The 17,683-nt window shown below is 40.6% G+C and overlaps 1 protein-coding gene and 1 pseudogene across 3 annotated transcripts in view; both read right to left on the bottom strand.

Annotated features, from left to right (window-relative positions):
* DIAPH2 (diaphanous related formin 2) overlaps positions 1 to 17,683 on the bottom strand; it is a 1,004,885-nt gene that overhangs the window by 260,337 nt on the left and 726,865 nt on the right. The window lies entirely within an intron of this gene.
* On the bottom strand, positions 7,078 to 7,204 carry LOC136318019 (small nucleolar RNA SNORA1; annotated as a pseudogene).

The raw sequence follows: 17,683 nt of genomic DNA, 5'->3' as shown, positions 1-17,683 counted from the left end.
ATGACCTTTCACAGTGCTGCTCATATGTTTTTTTTTTTTAATTTTTATTTATTTATTTATTTTTACAGAGACAGAGAGAGAGTCAGAGAGAGAAAAAGATAGGGACAGACAGGAATGGAGAGAGATGAGAAGCATCAATCATTAGTTTTTCTTGTGACACCTTAGTGTTCATTGATTGCTTTCTCATATGTGCCTTGACGGTGGGGCTACAGCAGACTGAGAGACCCCTTGCTCGAGCTAGCGACCTTAGGTCCAAGCTGGTGAGCTTTGCTCAAACCAGATGAGCCCGCGCTCAAGCTGGCGACCTCAGGGTCTCGAATCTGGGTCCTCCACATCCCAGTCCAATGTTCTATCCACTGCACCACCGCCTGGTCAGGCTGGTCATATGTTTTAGACCCTCCCTTCACCTACCCTCCCTTGGCATGCTGCTAGTCCTGTGGGTTAGACCCCCTTAGAGAGGAACAAACAAAGGGTCATTAAGCCCCCAGGACAATGAAGTTCTGACCCACATCAGATCCATCTTAGCATTTTTATATACTAGAGAAATGAAGAAAACAATTTCATTTATAAATGTATCAGAAAGAATAAAATAACTACAAATAAATTTAGCCAAGGAGGTAAAAGACCTGTACACAGGAAACTATGAGACAGTGGTAAAAGAAACTAAGAAAGCACAAATAAATGGAAATATATTCCAGGATCACGGATTGGAAGAATTAATATTATAAAATGCCCATATCATCCAAAGCAATCTACATGTCCAATGTAATATCTATCAAAATTTCAATGGCCTTTTCCACAGAAATAGAACAAACCTAAAATTGTTATGGAACCAAGAATAATCCCAAATAACCACAGAAATCTTGAGAAAAAAAGAACAAAGCATCATGCACCCTAATTTCAAACTATATTATAACACTAGAGTGATCAAAACAGTATGGTATTGACATATAAAATAGCCACATCCCTCAATGGAACAGAATAGAGAACCCAGAAATACATTCACTCATAGATAGTCAATTTATGACAAAGAAGACAAGAATATACAATGAGGTAAGGACAGCCTCTTCAATAAATGGCATTGGGAAAACTGGACAGCTACATGCAAGAATGAAGCTGGACCTCTATCTTATACCAGACACAAAACTTAACTACAAATGGAAGGATGACTTCAATTTAAGACAAGAAAACTATAATATAGTGTATGGGTCCAGAATGAGTATCTCCAGAATGTACCACCCTGGAATACAAATTATTTCAAGCTGAAAACAACTGACCCTGGCATGTTGGCTCAGTAGGAGAGTGTCAGCCAGGCATGTGGAAGTCTCAGGTTCGATTCCAGGTCAGGACACACAGGAGAAGCAACCATCTGCTTCTTCACCCCTCCCCTTGCCCTTTCTCTCTCCCTTTCTCTCTTCCCTTCCAGCAGCCATGACTCCATTGATTCTAGCACATTGGCACCAGGAGCTGAGGATGGCTCCTGAAGCCTCTGCTTCAGGTGCTGAAAATAGCTCAGTTGCAAGTATGGGCCCAGGTGGGCAGAACATTGGCCCCAGATGGGGGTTGCCGGGTAGATCCCAGTTGGGAAGCATGCGGGAGTCTGTCTCTATCTCCTCTCCTGTCACTTAAATTAAAACACACATACACACTAAAAACGTGCTCCATTGGAACCGGAACACTCCTTTGCAGGGTGTTGGGGCTGAAGGAGTTTCTGTATCTGACAGCTAACTGGGAGAAATCAGTTTTACAATTTCTTATCTCTGTAGGCAGTACATTAGTTATGATTTTAATAAAAACTTAAAATTTTAAATACCATTACTGCTGGATTATTGAGAACGTGGAAAGAAAAATCAACTTGAGATCCACTTAACCTTCACAGAAGCTTTCGTTAGCAATGTGGCATAATTATTCATTTAAATAAAAGGAAGTTACATATATATAATTTATTAAAGAATATAGATAGCATTTCCTCTTTCCATAACCTCCGAGAAAAGATTTCTCTAACTGCTAAAACAAAAATATTTTTCCTTTTAATTTGCATGTCATTTTTGTAAAAAATTATGACTATTCCAAAAAATTTACTTACAAATCACACATTATAGGATGAATGTAAGTTGACAAATATTTTAAAATGTGAAACATTCACAAGGACAAGATGGACTTCATATTAAGTTGCATTTGGATTCAACATAGTACTTTAAAATAGTGCAGGATATTAACTACAAAATTATTTTAAAAATCAAATTACAAAATATATGCATAGGACATTTAAATAATGTTACAAAGACAGCACAGTCAATGATAAAAATTTTAAAATGAAGTTACCAGCTTTTCACATTTAGGAAGCAATTATATCACTGGAGAGATGGGACTGTTTTGTAATGACTCCACTTTCCACAGAAGTCCCGAGTCAGCTGGAGAGGAAGAAAATGCTTCTAAACCAGATAAAGCTACAAAGTGCTGGGTATTATGGAGGTAAGAGTTACATTCAACACCACTACTTTTCTCTACCCTTTCATTATTCACTCCCTTGTGTCTTTTGTGTACACAAGTTCTATCCTTCCTTTGAAAATAGACTCTAACTTTGCATTCTTAGAGATCCAACACAATGATCTGGTCATTCATTCATTCAAACATACTTGTTAAGTGCCTACTTTGTGCCAGGTACCTTCTAGGTGCTGAGGATATCCTACTGAATACTAATACAGGGTCACTAATTTCATGGAGCTTACAGGTTAGTGGGAAAACACACATTAAACAACCAGAAAAATATTTTTTTAAATGACAAATTGAAAAATGTCATTGCAAAGCCCAGGTTGTTAAAGAGTGTATAACTGGGAGAACTGTCTTGGTCTTGCGGCGGAGGGGGTTGTGAGTATGGGAAAGCCTCTTGAAGGATCGGACATTAAAATTGAGATCTGAAGGGGAAAAGCCAGGAGAAGGAACCTGGGGTTAGGGTGAGTGAAGGCTGTGAAGGGATAGGAAATATTGTAGAAACACAAAGAAGACATCAAAGGCCTGGAATTCTGGAGCCCGCAGAGGGAGACCACAGGGAGAAGTTTCCTGGGGCATGCAGAGGCCAGATTCCACAGGTCTCCTGAGATGTTGACATTTTTTCTGAGATAAATGTTATGAAAAAAGTTTAGCCTGACCAGGCGGTGGCGCAGTACATAGAGCATCGGACTAGGATGCAGAGGACCCAGGATCAAAGTCCTGAAGTCACCAGCTTTAGTACAGGGTTGCTGGCTTGAGCATGAGTTCATAGACATGACCCCATGGTAGCTGTCTTGAGCCCAAAGGTCACTGGCTTGAAGCCCAATGTCACTGGTTTGAGCTAGGGATCCCTTGCTCTGCTAGAGCCCTCTGGTCAAGGCACATATGAGGAAGCAGTCGACAAACAACTAAGGTGCCAAAACTAAGAATTGATGTTTCTCATCTCTCTCTTTCCTGTCTGTCCTTATCTGTCCCTCTCTGTCTGTCACACACACACACACACACACACACACACACACACACACACACACACGATTTTATACAGGAAAGTAAAAGGATCAGATTTCTTTTGCTCAACAGCATAAACAGGTTAGCTTAAAATAATATGAATACAGATACACAACACACACTAACAACAAAAACCCCCAAGAATAATGGAATACAGAACACTACCCAAATGACTGCAGGTCTATTTTCTAGTTCCTAACTACTGATGAGAAAAGCATATATGATATAAATATCCAATAAAAGTGTACTGAATAAATAATTAAGGATGTTATAAGATTCGAAAGCAGTTAAACAACAGCAGGTGTTAGGCATTATGTCACTATTGACATTGGCATAGACATAGTCATGTTTAGAAATAAAGTTATGTTTTGAGTAACAGAAAAGCTATGATTATAAAATGTTGAGATCGATGTGTGTGTTTTGGAACGTCAGTATTATTATTTAATATTCATGGTATGCATACACAGATGTTAATTAGATCAATCAATACTCACCTCCAGCCCTACCCCACATTCAGCTCTCAGCATTGTTTATCATGTGGGTACAGTGTCTAAGAAACTGTGAGAGATTAAGTAGAGAAAAAGAAAGGAAAGTGGTAAGACATGGCTCCTAATCCTCACAGAATTTATAAACTAGTGCTGGGAGACAGAGGAATAATTGCAGAGCAGCAGCAGCAGCATCAACTAACGCTTACTGAACTCTTACAATGAACCAGATGCTAACTATATGCTTTACAACCCTTGTCTCATTTAACCCTCCTGATGGTCCGATGATGCACATATGCCATTAGGAACTCCATTTTAAATGTGATGAACTTAGCCTCGGAACGGTCAGCTGACTTCCTCAGCTCCATCTCCATGGTAAGTGCTGGATTTGGGATCTGAACTTGGGTTCCATTCCCCACTCCCCCATAGCACAAGACTATGCATTGAGTCAGCATGCCACACTGCTTCCACTGTTTAAAAAAGTACATAAATAAAAGAGCGTGGTAAAATAAACCAAGCTCTGCAAAGGAATTACAGGAAGAAGTAACTTTCCAGGTCCATCTGGAGGAATGGGAAAGATTGTTCTACCCAAAGAGAAGACACCCCAGGCAATAAGACAAAATGAGCAAAGGTAGAAAAGTACAGTGGTTCCTCATCTATCTTGGGGGTTAGGTTCCAGAACACCCTGCAATAGGTGAAAATCTGTGAAGTAGCGACCTTATATTTATTTTATTATTTATATATATTTTAAGGCTTTATAAACCCTCCCCACAGTCTTATAAACCTTTCCCACACTGTCATTAACCTTTCTGACACTTTTTTTGCTTATTTTACTGCAAAAATAATTTAAATAATAAATATATAAAAATACCTATATACCACAAAATCCCGTGATATAGCAAAAAATCTGCAATACAAAATTAGATATGTACAATGGAAAAATCCACAATACAGTGAGACCGCAAAAAAATGAACCATGATATGGTGAGGAACGACTGTATCTAGAAATATCAAGGGGCTTGTTATTCCTGGGTAGCACAGTGGGGGTATGCAGGGAGAAGCAGAGGAGCAGGGATGGGTGACAGAACAAGCCACCCCAAAATATGCCTCTTCCACAAGGGTTTTTGTTTGTTTGTTTGTTTTTACAGGGACAGAGAGAGTCAGAGACAGGGATAGACAGGGACAGACAGATATGAACAGAGAGAGATGAGAAGCATCAATCATCAACTTTTCGTTGTGACACCTTAGTTGTTCACTGATTGCTTTCTCATATGTGCCTTGACTGTGGGCCTTCAGCAGACCAAGTGACTCCCTGCTTGAGCCAGCGACCTTGGGTCCAAGCTGGTGAGCTTTTTTTGCTCAAGCCAGATGAGCTCACAGTCAAGCTGGTGACCTAGGGGTCTTGAACCTGGGTCTTCCGCATCCCGGTCCGATGCTCTATCCACTGCGCCACTGCCTGGTTAGGCCACATGAGGGTTCTTTTGAGTTGGAGAATTGTACCTGAGCAACAGCAAATGCTGAGAGAGGCTGTCTCTGAGCTCCCTGTCTCTGCCTGAAGACAGAGCCTCCACCTGGAACTCAGCTGTCACAGATTTCTTCCCTGGGCATTTCATCAACCAGCAAACACTGACTCGCATCGAAGGAGAGGAGACTAGAAGTGGACACTCACTCAGACAAACTTTGTCACACGTTATCACTTCCTCTGTTCTTCTAAGGACCCATTCTTCTTTTCTAAAAATCCTTTACTCTCTCCTCTAAGTGTCTCATCCCTTATCCCCTTTCCCTACGAAGACAGTATATGAGATCTCAAACCCCACTGTTTGTTTGGGCACTCAGTTTTTTTCCCTGTGATGGCCCCATGTACATAATATTAAAAATTCACAAATCTGGGCCCTGGCTGGCTGGCTCAGTGGTAGAGTATTGGTCCGGTGTGTGGATGTCCTGGGTTCGATTCCTGCCAGGGCACACAGGAGAAACGACCATCTGCTTCTCCACCCCTTCCTCTCTCCCTCACTCTTCTTTCTCTGGCTCCCTCCCTCTCTCTCACTTCCCCTCCCACAGCCATGGCTCAATTGGTTCAAGTGCATCAGCCCCAGGTACTAAGAATGGCTCAGTAGAGCCTACACCTCAGGTGCTAAAAATAGTTTGGTTAGAAGCATGGCCCCATATGGGCAGAGCATCAGCCCCAGACAGAGGTTGCCAGGTGGATCCTGGTCAAGGAGCATGGCAGAGTCTGTCTCTCTATCTCCCCTCCTCTCACTTGGAAAAGAAGAAAATAAATTTTAAAAGATTCATAAATCTATATACCTTTTTTCCTATTGTCATTCTGTTTCATAGATCCTGTTATCAAATCTGGGAACATAGAGAGCAAGTGTTTCCTTACCAACACCGGGAAAGGTGTTGAATGCATGTTAAAGCTTTTGTTTTCTTCATAGGCAAAGAGCAATCAATACCTTTTTAGACAGATCTTAACTATTTGTAGGAATCTAACTCTGGTGACAGTAGAGAGGATGGTTTGGAGAAATGGAACACTGAACCTAGGACCAGTACCTAAGAAACTAAGAGTAGCACTGTGACTAGAAAGGGGAAGATATGACACATATGGAGAAGGTCGAGTCTGTGGGGCATGGTGATTAAGGAGGGAGGTATTTGAGGATGCCTGTGGGTCTCAGAGTATGTTTCATGATTGTTTGTTTATTTAGCAAGTGAGAGACAGACAGACTGATAGGGAAGAAGAGAGATGAGAAGCATCAACTCATAGTTGCAGCACCTTAGTTGTTCATTGATTGCTTTCTCATATGTGCCCTGACTGGGGGGCTACAGCCGAGGCAGTGACCCCTTTCTCAAGCCAGCGACCCCTTGCTCAAGCCAGCAACCTTGGGCTCAAGCCAGTGACCTTGGGCGTCAAGCCAGCAACCATGGGGTCGCATCTATGATCTCACACTCAAGCCAGCAACCCCACTTTCTTTTCTTTTCTAGAAGTTAGATAGTATGTTGTTATTTTGGCAGATGTAAGATAATATTAAGTCGTTAATGGTTTCTAAAATTGAAAGTCTTTATTACATCCAGTTACTACTCACTGAGCCTAGCAAAATGTTACAGGTCTCATTGTCACCACTGCAATAACAATACTGTGGTGGAAGCATAACCTGTCTCACTGTAGCCACATTAATGTCTGGACACAATGGACAAGAATACAACCCCACTTTCAAACTGCTGAGCTGTGCTCAAACCAGATAAGCCTACACACAAGCTGGCAACCTCGGGGTTTCAAACCTGGGACCTCAGTCCCAGGTTGACGCTCTATCTACTGTGCCACCACCAGTCAGGCCATGTATATTTATTTATTTATTTATTTATTTATTTATTTATTTTATTATTTTTTTTCTGAAGCTGGAAACGGGGAGAGACAGTCAGACAGACTCCCGCATGCACCCAACCGGGATCCACCCGGCAGGCCCACCAGGGGCAATGCTCTGCCCCTCCGGGGCATCGCTCTGCCGCGACCAGAGCCACTCTAGCGCCTGGGGCAGAGGCCAAGGAGCCATCCCCAGCGCCCGGGCCATCTTTGCTCCAATGGAGCCTCGCTGTGGGAGGGGAAGAGAGAGACAGAGAGGAAGGAGGGGGTGGGGTGGAGAAGCAAATGGGCGCTTCTCCTATGTGCCCTGGCTGGGAATCGAACCCGGGTCCCCCGCACACCAGGCCGACGCTCTACCGCTGAGCCAACCGGCCAAGGCCTGTATATTTATTTTTTAACACAACTTAGGAGACATGATAGGGAAGATTATGGGTTGGGGGGCAGAGGAGAGAATAACTCATTTTAAACACACTGAGTTGAGATATCTATGAAACATCAGATGGTCAAGTCTAACAGACAGTTGGAAATATATGGCACCTTGATAACTTGGAGATCAGTGTGGGTGGTAACAGAGAGAACGGCAAAGCCAATGAGAATGGAACAAAGACTTCCTCTTCTCTAGTCAGATCGAGATCAGAACAATGCCTTAACCATGCTCTCTTACCTCTTTTGTTGGTCCAATGAACATGCCTTTCCTCTGAATATGTTTGGTCTTGACACATTCCTCCCAAATATAGAAAATTCTGGATATCAAACTTTAGCTAAGAAAACAAAATATCAGATCCCACAGTCTGTGCTAACAGTTTCCCATGATCATAAAAGATCATTTACTACAAATGTCAGTGAAGCAAAATATGCAGTCAGTGTGAATTTTGCCAAAGGGCATGTCCCTGAGGAATTGAATTTTATTGTTTTTGGTAGCCTCAGAATTAGGGTATAAAGGAGTTGAAGACGTATTACTATAGATTCAAGAATAACTGTACACAATTATGAAATCAGTTAGAAATGCTGATGCCAACTGTCTGAGAATCACTGTTCCTCATCATTGTGTGTAATCTTTGTGATTCTTTATTAATTTTATTTTGAATACACCAGGTACTTCCACAATGTCTGCTGCTTTGGAAGAAATGTCTAAATATTAAAGATTGATTGTTTACTTTAAAGTAATTCTCCATGTATTTTGGGCATTTTTTTTCTAGTTTTCTTACATTTGTTTTCAAATGACCATTTCAGTTTTGGCAATTATTATACTGAATTCTAGATAGTCCCAATCATGTATTTTCAATCTAAGTAGTTGTTTCAAAATTCAGCCACTAATGCTTTATTGTGTCTTGCTTATCTTTCCTTAATTAAAATCACCAGTGAGGTAAAGAAGTGGCAATAAAAACAGAAAAGTCTTCCGAAGCAAATTGACATATACAGGTAACAGGCGACTCTGTGCATTCTAATAACCTAGATACTGAGGCCAGGGATTTAATCCCTTTATTTTCATGGACAGGGTGGTCTATAGGATCCACTTCTCATAGAAATGAAAATAGAGCCTGACAAGGTGGTAGCACAGTGGAGAGAGCATTGGCCTGGGATGCTGAGGACCCAGGTTAGAGACTCCGAAGTTGCTTGCTTGAGCATGGGGTCGCTGGTTTAGGGGTGAGATCATAGACATGACCCCCTGGTTGCTGGCTCGAAGCCCAAGGTCATTGGCTTCAAGCCCAAGATCGCTGGCTTGAGGCCAAGGTCACTGGCTTGAAGCTCAAGGTCTCTGGCTTGACTCCAAGGTCACTGTCTTGAGCACGGGATAACTGGGTTCACTGGAGCCCCCACCCTGGTCAAGGCATATAAGAGAAAGCAATTAATAAACAACTAAGATGAAAGAAAAGAGAGAAAGAAAGAGAGAAAGAAAGAAATAAAATAGAATAATCAGGGTAGAAATTGTATAAGGTTCCTTCCAGCTGTATAACGTTAACTTTTAGAAGTATTCGGGGAACACTGATATCTCAGGGAACAGTAATGATAGTGCTTGGTTTTCTTTCATGGAAATACTTGATTATATGAGCTAGTTGCTTAGTTTTATGTTGTTTCCCTCTTCTAGACTGAAGGCAATTGAAGGTAAATTACATTTTGCACATGTTTTTGTATGTCCTAAGATCTTTAAAACAGAGTTAAGGGCTTAGTAAATACATGGCAACCTCATCCTGAATTGAACCCACAATGAACTATCTCAACGACAGACCTGCTATTCTAAAATAAATAACAGCATTGAAACCCAACTTGGTAATTTCAAACTACAGTAGCTGCTTATTGAGGACTCCTACTTCTTTTCAATCTGGGCTGCTGGCCACCCCTCATGTTAAACTTCTTCTAGTTCTCTAGCTTTCAAGATCTGTCTTCACTCATCTGAATCCATTCATGACATTGCTTTATGTAAAGTTTCTTTAGACGATCATCTGGCCCTAACCTTAACACTAATCTGTTCATCACTTATAAATACTTTTTGCAAGGTTGAAATGCATTTCCCGACACAAAGAGCATTAATATCTCAGTCATAGCTGGCAAACATTGCCAAACATTTCGTGCACTTGTTCAATATTATAAGAGCTATTCTGGACCAACCCTGGGCCTGAAATTTCCACCAGGAAAATTTTATTCTTGCTGCAAAGAAATTTTGTCAGAAAAATTTGTGGCTTTTTTTTTTGCACTGCATTTCTTATGCTTTTTAGTAACTCTTCACCTATTTTTTAAGTTTTTCTAAATATATATGCATTTATGTACATGTATATACCTATGTGTGAATGCATATGTAAATATACACATGTAAGGATTTATTAATTTTACTGTGTCACTAATGAGTGTTGTTTTTTTCCCTAGTATCAGCTTAATGGATGTCCTACATATGAAATTGCATTACTTAATTCTAAAAGACATGGTTAGATGCTTTATGTAGAAGGAGCTATTCAAGCCTGACCTGTGGTGGCGCAGTGGATAAAGCGTCAACCTGGAAATGCTGTGGTTGCCGGTTCAAAACCCTGGGCTTGCCTGGTCAAGGCACATATGGGAGTTGATGCTTCCAGCTCCTCCCCACCTTCTCTCTCTGTCTCTCTCTCCTCTCTGTCTCCCTCTCTGTCTCTCTCTCTCCCTTTCTCTCTCCTCTCTAAAATGAATAAATAAAATTAAAAAAAAAAGACACCTACCAAAAAAAAAAAAGAAAAAAAAAAGAAGGAGCTATTCAAATACAGTGGCTTTAATTCCAAACAATACATTATTTTTCTTTTCTCTCCTTCGTTGGAAAGATAATAACGTGCCCTGTGAAATTTTTCTGCTTGAAGAAAATAAACAATAACAAAACAGCTTCAGTAGTGTTCAGCCTGTGACATGGATATAAACTAGGACTGCAAATCTATCTTTAATGTGTTTTCTGTCTGTAGGTGTTTCTGACATTTCAAAAAATTGCATGATCTTAGGAATCATATAGGTTTCAATGGCAATGTGTTATCCAAAGCCAGCACTTTACATAAAAAAAGAAAGAAAGAAAATAAGAAAGAGGCAGAATATCAAAATGATATCAGCACCTCAATGTTCATGATAGCATCATTCACAATAGCCAAGAAGTAGGAAAATATCTATGTCTGCAGACAAATGAATGGATAAAGAAAATGTGTTGTATATGTACAATAGAATATTGTTCAATCACACAAAAGAAGGAAATCGGCCACATGTTACAACCAGAGTGGACCTGGAAGACACTGCACTAAGTGAAATAAACCCAGCACAGAAGGACAAATACTTCATGATACCACTCATTTGAGGCATCAAAAGCAGTCAGAAAGTAGAAAAGCAGTTGCCAGGGGCTGAGAGGAGGGGAAGGTAGACAGCTGCTATTTGACAGGTACAGTTTTTGTCATATGAGATGAAAAGGTTGTAGGTATTTATGGCACAACATTGTGCTTAGTGTTAAGAATATTATCTTGGACATTTAAAAATCTATTAGAGGGTAGATTTCATATTATGTGCTGTTGTTATTTTTTATCACAATTTAAAAAAAATGGCAGACTTCTACTTAGGTGACCAAATCTACATACATACAAACATACACACACACACACACGCAAGCACATGATTAGCTCAAGTTTTTACTTGTAAGTCTGAGTAGTCTCAGGGTTCTTGTACGTTCAAGGTAGACAGGTCTGTAACTTTCTCTTTCTTCCCTTTTCTCCTGCCAATTTAGTACACACAGACTTTGCTTAGAAGCCCAAAGGAAGTGTGTGTATAAGTGTGTATGTGTGTCTACATTTGTGTATACATGCGTGTGTGTGTCAAGGAATGGAGGGAGGCCAGAGAAAATGCCAGTGAGTACACCTCGAGAGATTTTGAGGCTTACGTTTTAGAGCTACTTTGTGACAATGCCAAGAGAAGGCTTCTCAGTGTTAGCAGTTTCCCAGGTAACAGCACTAGAATTACAGCTACAGCAACAGCAGAAACATTCTATGATTAAGCTGACCGTGTACAGAGTACCTGCTGGCTCCCTGCTGTGCATTCTCTCCCCTTTGTAACATCCAGGTGTCCTGGAAGATATCTTGCTGCCTGAGAATACCGAGAGTAATCACTGGCTAACTAAGGAAATTCCGATGTAGAGATAAGCTGCAAACAAGTGAAACACCAGGTTACATATACCAGTGCCCAGAGAAGTGAGCAGACTCAAACAAAACAAAACAAAATACACACGTAAATCTTTGTTAACGTCTGCTGCTTTTGTCTATTAATACTTGAATCACTCCAAGTTAACTGTTGTTTTTTTTTAAAGTGGGCACTTTCCTTCTAGCATCTCAATGAATTCTTGTTTTAGTGGGGAGAGAAGTTAGGGGGAGTGATTTTTGCTTGTTTATATGTACAAACAAAAATATGTCTCTTTTATCCACAAATGCCCAGGCATTGTCAAGACACAAGAGTAAAGTGTGCCAAAATATTAGGCTGTTAGTTATTTTGCATAAAACACACATCCAAACACATATTAACTGAACAGCAGATGGCAGAGAAAAAAAGAATCAGTGAGACTGCAACGTGGCTGATACATATCCAATAAGTTCTGTAAAGATGGAAACCTGAGCATATTGAGTAAGCAAATAGAATGTCTAATCTGATTCTTTCATCCTTACTGCTTTTGATTTATCCTGTCTTTACAAATACATTATCATTTTTATCATGATGACTTAAAGCTATATTTTGATGGAAGGCGGGGGCAAAAAGAACAAGCTTATATAGAAATACATCATAGGAAATACTCAATCTAGGAATAAAGACTTTTAATGATTCAGAGTGCTTGCAAATATTCATTAGTGGATAAAAATTAATTTAGATAAAAATACTAATGTACTAGTGGAAAATGATGAATCTGGTTATATAGTCTAATATATATTAGAGAAGTGTCTTCAGTTCATTTTCAGAATCAAATTAATAGAATATTTAGGTATTTTAATATGATTCAGCTTATAAATTATTTTTCCTAGTCAAAATAAATGGAAAGTAGAAAATAAGGTTATGCCTGTCAAAAGAACATGTGGAAAAATAATTGAAATATTTGCACATTTACTACTGATTTAGGACTTTCAGCAAATTAAAATGAAATTTTATTTAAATTAGGTGGGAACTGAGATGCATAAAGTAAACAAGAACAATGACAGATTGTAGATCTAGAGAAAACAATAAGATAACCTAATACTTAAGGAGCTAATAGTATATTTTAGCACAAAAAAAAAATGATTAAACTAGACTGCCAAATACTATAGACCTAAATGTTTTGATATTATTACAAAACAAATACACACATGCTCCAAGCTAACAACAACAGGGAAGAAAAGTGATTTCGCCCAGAGGGGCATTATTGCTTTTAGATGAAGTAAGAAGGAATTAATTAAATGGATTGTCAGGAAGTGTCTGAAAAATGCTATTTAAAAAGACAATGTTAAGTATTAGGGAAATGCCAACTTTGAAAAAGGATTAAATACCAAACAAAGAAATTCCCTAAGTCTGCCGATACTTGCCCATAAAAATAAAACCTGTTGAACATTTTCCATCTGAGACGGCAGGCAGAGAAATTGATTGTAGTCTAACTATCCTTTGTAAGTGGTGGGACATCGGTTCTCAACCAGTTTTTCAGACTGTCCGATTAAACAGCCCCGTCCCTCCTGCAGACTTGAATCTGCTCCCGTTTCTCTCTCCCAGGAATAAGTGAGTAAAAATACCACAGGGACTCCTTCTATAAAAACACAAAAGCATGGCATCCATGGCTCTCCGGGACAGGTGTGCATCAATTAGGCTGGGAGTGAATATCTGCTATTGTGATGCTGAGCTTAATATATGCACATTCGCGGAGCAGGAAGGCATTAATCAGTCGCGGAGAGTCACTCAGTGCAGCTCAGCACACCGGCACACCTCATCGTGCTTTTCTTTGATGCCACTTGGCTGAAACCTGAACTCCAGCAGCAACATTGTCCTTCCGAGACTAGGTTTCGTGCCGCTCTGGACAAGCTGAAAATGGTATTGTCACCGCTCCTTATAATTTTCATAGCAGCCGTCTCACAGCCCGAGGAAGCCAGTCTGTTTTGTATGCAGAAAAGAAAGTCCCAAGTCCCGGGCAGGTGGGGAGGTGGTTATTTCTGGCTGCAATTTTGCTAGATTTCTAAATCAGTCCTGCTTTAATTAGGAGCTTTTCTTCTGAGTTATTTTGATGCTAATAATATATGGCAGTCGCATTCCTTGTACATGTTCCCAAACAGTGATGCAAACATTATTAAATCTAATCAGTGTTTATGGGGTATTCCATATGCTACCTACTGTGAATCTTTTCATATGCCATTTTATTAGATAACGCATAAAGATTGGCATGTACAATGACATGCTTTTGTTCCTTCAATGATTTTTAAGAAACGTTTTCAGCAGATGGTAGCTGCCTGCAATTTGTATTTGACCATATTTTAAAAAGAATATTTTGTTTATTAGACTTTAATATAATGTATATCTAAATCCAAAAAGCCTTTTCAATTCCAAAGAGTCCAATAATTAACTTTCCCCTTGACTAAACTAAAGAACAGAAACAATGCTGCAAATGACTAAAAGACTTAAAGTGACATTAGGGAGAAAACCTAAGCAGTGGAAAATATCCCCTTGCCTAAGATATTTAAGCAACTGCCGAGCCTGGACCACTGCAGTGTATTACAATATAGCATCGTCCCGCTCTCTGTGCTAACAATCAACCACTCATATTCAACGTGGCCATTAAAAGGAATTCTAACCAGATGGTCCTATATTTTCTCTCCTCGAGCAACGCTATCAAGTGCACGATGTCTCTAAGAAGCAGAGTGGCAGAGGCAGACCGTGCACTGACAAGGCATGTCGTTAGCCACAGAAGAGCCTGCTCACTGGTCATACGCGCTAAGCGGACAATGGAGCTGTCCGTTTACTTCTTCGCCACGTGCTCACACAGCCGTCATCACTATAGGGTCACTGTCTTTAACTCTAAGATGAGAGTGCTCTACGTTAAAGAAAAAAAAAATTTACTTGTGTAGCTTTCCAGCAGTCTCATATAGATGGTTATCACTGCCTGAACAGAGAATAGAGAAAGAGCTGATCAGGGCTGTTTCCCTCGGACAGCAATAAATCCGAGTTGGGTACCCAGGCCGTCTATACTGCACTACATGTTAAGTTTTTCCTGATCTCACAAACCCCTGCATTTGAGTCCAGACTGAAAATATGCCTCTGAGATCAGACAGAAAAACCGAGCACAAAAATTGAGGTGCCATCATTAAAAAATAAAAGAGATGAAAAGCCAAAAAAAAATTGTAGAAAGTTTTAAAAATTTCTCCTTTGACTAGTTTAGTATATGTGCTATACGTGTGCAGCTTGACTCCTTTGTCACCGTACTGATTTTATGATGCCTTCCAATCACTATGGCATTCTTTCCTAAGATGTTATTTATAACATCTTAGAAAACCATAAAGTAAACTATAAAGGGGTTTCTCCTTTTACTTTTCTTTTTGCAAATCTATCTTATAAAGCCCTAGACATGTGTGATTTCTCCACTGTTTACTTTTATAGTTAAAAGAGGGACATTCAAAGCCTGGCAGGCAGGCGCTGTTTTTTATAGTTAATGAAAGGAGTTTTATAGGAAATGACAGTTGCAGTTGCCACCTGAAAATATTAAGTGGTACATCTGACTTTCAGCTACATGAGGAATTTATCCGTTCCTTAGTTACAGCTTTCTGTGTAGCAGTAAACAATGCACCCGTTCTCATGAGTCCCACATCACCCCTCGCTGAAGATTTGCCCGAACCGGTAAAGAAAGCAGTTTCCCAACCGGCAATATCACGGAAGCCTTTGAATTGCCGGGAAAACAGTAGTTACCTCTCAATATGTTTTCTTTTTTTCTTAAGTGAGAAGAGGGGAGATAGAGAGACAGACTCCTTAATGCATCCAAACCGGGATCTACTCAGCAACCACCGTCTGGGGCCGATACTGGGACCACCCGAGCCACTGGTTGTGCGAGAGAAAGAAGGAGAGAAGGCAGAGAGGGAGGGGAGAGAAGCAGATGTTCACTTTTCCTGTGTGCCCTGATGGGGGATCAAACCTGGGACATCCATATGCCGGACTGACCCTCTATCCACTAATCCAACTGGCCAGGGCCAAATATGTTTTATGAAAAGCAGAGTCATCTTTATGCACCAAAGGGTGATTGTTTCCCTTAAAGCTGGTTATTAGTAGAATCAAATCATAGCATTTCAATTCTGAATGCACAAAGGAGGGTCAAATTTTAAAATCAGGTCCAATAAATAACTTTGGCCTCTAAAGAACTTTTCTGTGCTTGCTTTTTATATTTTTTTACAGAGACAGAGAGTCAGAGAGAGAGGGATAGATAGGGACAGACAGACAGGAACGGAGAGAGATGAGAAGCATCAATCATTAGTTTTTTGTTGCAACACCTTAGTTGTTCATTGATTGCTTTCTCATATGTGCCTTGACTGTGGGCCTTCAGCAGATCGAGTAACCCCTTGCTGGAGCCAGCAACCTTGGGTCCAAGCTGGTGAGCTTTGCTCAAACCAGATGAGCCCGTGCTCAAGCTGGCGACCTCGGGGTTCTCAAATCTGGCTCCTCTGGATCCCAGTCCGACGCTCTATGCACTGCGCCACCACCTGGTCAGGCTCTGTGCTTGCTTTTTAAAGACTGGGAAAAACTTAAGAATCAATGTTAAGAGACTTCTATTTACAAAGATATATTATAGTTTACAGCAACTACGAATGTCACAAAAGCCTTTTGCTTGAACAGCCAAGTTTTTCGTCGTAAAGAAAATCTTAAAGCACCATCTTTAATCTAACTTCAATTTTGAGTGATAGGTTTTCAATTAAAAAGGTTTTGTTTCCATCCAAAAAAACTAATCTTAATCAATAGATTCAGCGGGACTCCCAAGCCTTCCCAACACTGTCCATATTACCCAGTGGCTAAGAGTCAGCTATGGTTTCTGGGGCATTTTGTTTCCCTATGCCTTCAGGCAAACACATGTAATTTTGTGCTTCAAGGAGTTAGTACTTCATAAAAACAGGGATGAACAGTTATAAAGCATACACCAGTGCCCTTTGGAAGTAATTAAGAATACAGCCTTTCCCTGGACTCATTCCCTCTCCTTTTGGCTCGGCCCCTTCTACACCCTATGGGCAGCCTCCCCTGTAATGCACAAAATACGTGTATTTTATTTCTTTTGTACTCTCCCCCAAAGAATCATATGCTTAAACTTCAAAACCTGTGCCATGAATAGTACGATTAGGCTTCTAAATAAATCTTTTTTTTTTTTTTTTGTATTTTTCTGAAGCTGGAAATGGGGAGAGACAGTCAGACAGACTCCCTCATGCGCCCGACTGGGATCCACCCGGCACGCCCACCAGGGGCGATGCTCTGCCCACCAGGGGGCGATGCTCTGCCCCTCTGGGGTGTCGCTCTGTCGCGACCAGAGCCACTCTAGCGCCTGGGGCAGAGGCCAAAGAGCCATCCCCAGCGCCCGGGCCATCTTTGCTCCAATGGAGCCTCGCTGCGGGAGGGGAAGAGAGAGACAGAGAGGAAGGAGAGGGGGAGGGATGGAGAAGCAGATGGGTGCTTCTCCTGTGTGCCCTGGCCAGGAATCGAACCCGGGACTTCTGCACGCCAGGCCGATGCTCTACCACTGAGCCAACCAGCCAGGGCCAATAAATCTATTTTTAATTTCATTAAAACTAATACGAATAAACTCAGGAGAACATTGTTTCCAATTCACAAATGACGTAGGCTCTTTTTTTTGTCTTCAAAGAGTGTTTTTTTCATT

The sequence above is a fragment of the Saccopteryx bilineata genome, chromosome X (assembly GCF_036850765.1).
Source record: "Saccopteryx bilineata isolate mSacBil1 chromosome X, mSacBil1_pri_phased_curated, whole genome shotgun sequence".
NCBI classification, from domain to species: domain Eukaryota; kingdom Metazoa; phylum Chordata; class Mammalia; order Chiroptera; family Emballonuridae; genus Saccopteryx; species Saccopteryx bilineata.
Note: the sequence above shows the minus strand (reverse complement) of the source record. Positions and strands in the feature narration are given on the sequence as shown.